The sequence below is a fragment of the Engraulis encrasicolus genome, chromosome 18 (assembly GCF_034702125.1).
Source record: "Engraulis encrasicolus isolate BLACKSEA-1 chromosome 18, IST_EnEncr_1.0, whole genome shotgun sequence".
NCBI lineage: Eukaryota > Metazoa > Chordata > Actinopteri > Clupeiformes > Engraulidae > Engraulis > Engraulis encrasicolus.
This window is the reverse complement of record NC_085874.1, coordinates 22,420,257-22,423,706: the sequence shown is the minus strand read 5'-3', so window position 1 is coordinate 22,423,706 and position 3,450 is coordinate 22,420,257.

Here is a 3,450-nt window from a genome sequence, read left to right as displayed (position 1 = left end):
GAGTATTTTTTGAGATGGGTATACTGTATTTGTACTATTCTAAATAATGGATCAATCAATTTTAGGTGGGCATACTGAAATCCCTGAAATTTTTAGGGGGGTATACTGCGTATAGCTGCATTCTACATAGACTCCACCACTCCCTCCATTCCCCACCCCTCGTCTGTCCATGAAAGACTTACATGTGTAATATGAAGTGACCGACGATACATTTTTAAAAGTATTTGTTTTGAGGCTCATCTTTTTTATCTCATCTCTGCTCCCCAGGCTCTGTTCTGTTTTGTCTGAGTTCAGTACAGGACTTGGCTACATAAAAATATGAAATATGAGCCAGGTCATGCCAATACAGGTCTGCTGCTGCTACTGGCAGTCAGGACGGAGGCACACACACACTCAAGCGTATAGCTCGAGTGTTATAAAACAACACTACACCCACCACCTGAATAATTATGTCCTGGGAAACCGACAGGGTGGGACAAACGGGTCCGTTGTCTCGGGCACAGGAAGAAGGATGGTGAGTGGGGAAGCAGAACTTGGTCCTTGTAGTAGTGGGTGGGGGGTCCTTTCAAATTACATTGTCCCAGGGCCCAGGGAAAGCTGTCAGCGGCCCTGATTGTGTCTGCACTTTTACAACTGCATTGCCGTTGCTGTTTAGGATTCCTCTCGTTAGACCTCCCTGGTATGCAGTGGCGGAAATATCCCCATAGAGGGCCCCAGGGCCCCAGGGCAAAAGACCGGTAGGGCCCCTCATAATAGGGCACCCACCACCAATACAAGTGGGCAGGGCCACTGACAGCATTTGCCAGGCCTGGGACAAAGACATCTGAAAGGGCCCCAAGCCCAATACATACAATGTAATGAGGATCCAATTCTGGGGCCCCTCTCTCCCTGGGCCTGGGACAAGACAGCCCTTTGTCCTCCCTTGTCGGCTTCCCTGGCCCCTCATACGGCCTGTCAAGGTTACAATAGGGCCCCCTCTCTCCCTGGGCCCGGGACAAGACACCCCATTGTCACCCACCTGTGGGCTTCCCTGGCCCCTCATACGGCACCCACTACCAATACAAGTGGGCCATGGGCCCAGGGGCAAATGCCCTGCACCCACCCAAGCCTTATAGCTCCGCCCCTGCTGGAATGCCAGAACAACAAAAAGTGAGTTATGCCAAGCTCAACACCTCACCACCTCACCTCACCTCCACACCCTCACACTTTTACTTCACCCACCAAACTGCCCCAAGGGGGTCAGACTTAGCAGCAGCGTAATTGTTGACTTTGGCCCACCCCACACCTCGTCGTAATGCAGAAAATATTAAAACTTCTCATTTGATTTAGACTATAATTATGTTGTTGGGGGAAAAAAATAACTCAAGAAGAAGGAGACAGTGAAGAACAAGGAAAAAGAAAACAAAGAGGTAAACAGAGTCATCCCAGAGGCTGAGAGTCCGTCAGGCCTGTCACAACCAGGCAGGCAAACGAGGCAATTGCCAAGGGCACCCTGCTGACAGGGGTCCCCTGATGATGACTGCTTATGTACTTGTTTTCCTTTTTTTTGGTCTTTTTGACTTTATTTATGATAGGGCAGTGAAGGTGGTGACAGGAAGCGAGTGGGGAAAGAGAGACCGGGAAGGGCCGGCAATCGAACTCGGGTCAGCCGCATGGCAGACGAGTGCCCTCCCGTTTGTCCACGGCAGGGCCGTACATGTATTCTTTGATGACAGTAATGCCAATTTTGCAAGCGCAGGGAAACCTCCCTAAATTCAATGACCGAAAAGTACAATGATATCAACGTCTCTCTTGAGAGGGCCCCTCCCCAATAGTTGAAAGGGGGGAAAAAGGGGGGCGCCAAGTCCCTCTTTGCCTGGGGCCCTACTTTGTAAAGGGCCCTGGATGCCGCGGTGGCCTAACGGAGCTGAATCAGCTTTCATCAAGTGCAGGCTGGCTTAATTACAGACCTGGTGATCACTCTCTCACCCCGCACAGCCAGCGTCATGTGGGCTCCTGTACTGTTTTTGTTTTTAAGAGACACACACACACACACACACACACACACACACACACACACACACACACACACACACACACTACACACACATTCTTTTTTTCGGTTGCTAATCACAAGGCAATTGTACTGTTTGCAGTGACTGTGGAGGGGAGGGATTGACATTAGTCCACACAGAGACAGTAGTAGTAGTAGTAAGTACAAGGCAGACAAGAGAGAGAGAGAGAGAGAGAGAGAGAGAGAGAGAGAGAGAGAGAGAGAGAGAGAGACAGAGACAGAGAGAGAGAGAGAGAGAGAGAGAGGGAGGGATGATACATTGAAAGAGGGGTGGAGAAAGAGGGAGGAGAGGGAGGAGAGGGAGGGGAGGGACGGTAGCGAGTGTGTAAGTGTGTGTGGTGTGGTGTGGTGTGTGTGTGTGTGTGTGTGTGTGTGTGTGTGCGCGTGCGTGCGTGCGTGCGTGTGTATGTGTGTGCGCGCGCGTGCGTGCGTGCGTGCATGTGTGTGTGTGTGTGTGTGTTTGGGGGGTGGGGGGGTGCGGGATAATGTTAGCGCTGCTCATCCCTGTGGAATTTCAAGGCTAGTTAAATGCGGATCCCTTTTCTAGGGGGGGGATTCAGGATTCATAATGATGAGGTATTCATTGCTACGGTAGCAGACAGCGAGAGAAGAGAGACCTACAGCGAGGATGAGTCAGAGCAGAGGCCGATTGCACTGCATCTTTATGCTCCAACAGGGAATCCGACAAGGGAGTGTGTCAGTTATTCTGGGCCACAGGGAGGGGGGGGGGTGCAGAATTAGGTCCTCTTTACATTATGTCTGCATTGGGTGTATGAGCGTCCAATTCCGTGTGACTATTTATCACTTTATCCTGGGCCCAACCACTGTGGACCTTATGCCTCTAAGAATCCTGGGCCCAACCTCTGTGGACCTTATGCCTCTACAATCTATATTTATGCCCTCTTTAAACTTATTTTATTGAACGACACACCTGATTGGGTGGGGGGCCCTTTCAAATGACTTTTTCCTGTGCCCGGTCAAAGCTTTCAGCGGCCCTGCACGTAGCCCATGCTGACAACACTGCTGCTTGTTCCCTGATCGTCAGACCAACTCACACATCACTCGTCTACTCTCGCCATATGTACATTGATGGACATGACTGATATAAGTGTATGTCATTATGTCGACATTTTAAAGGCTGAATTGCCTGTTACTAGCAGCGTGGTGATTGAGCAGTGGTGTCTGGTTGCTGAAGTCTGATTATTACACACTCTCTTTGTTTTGATTTGGGGTGGGGTTTTTTTTTGCCTATATTTCTATAGTAGTAGTATTTTGATAGTAGCCTGTATTTTGATAGACAGTAACAAGGATGGGAAATGACCCAGGCCAGACTCGAACATGGGTCTCGATGGACATGAGAGCCCATACTGTATGTCGGGGCACAGGAACAAGCAAGT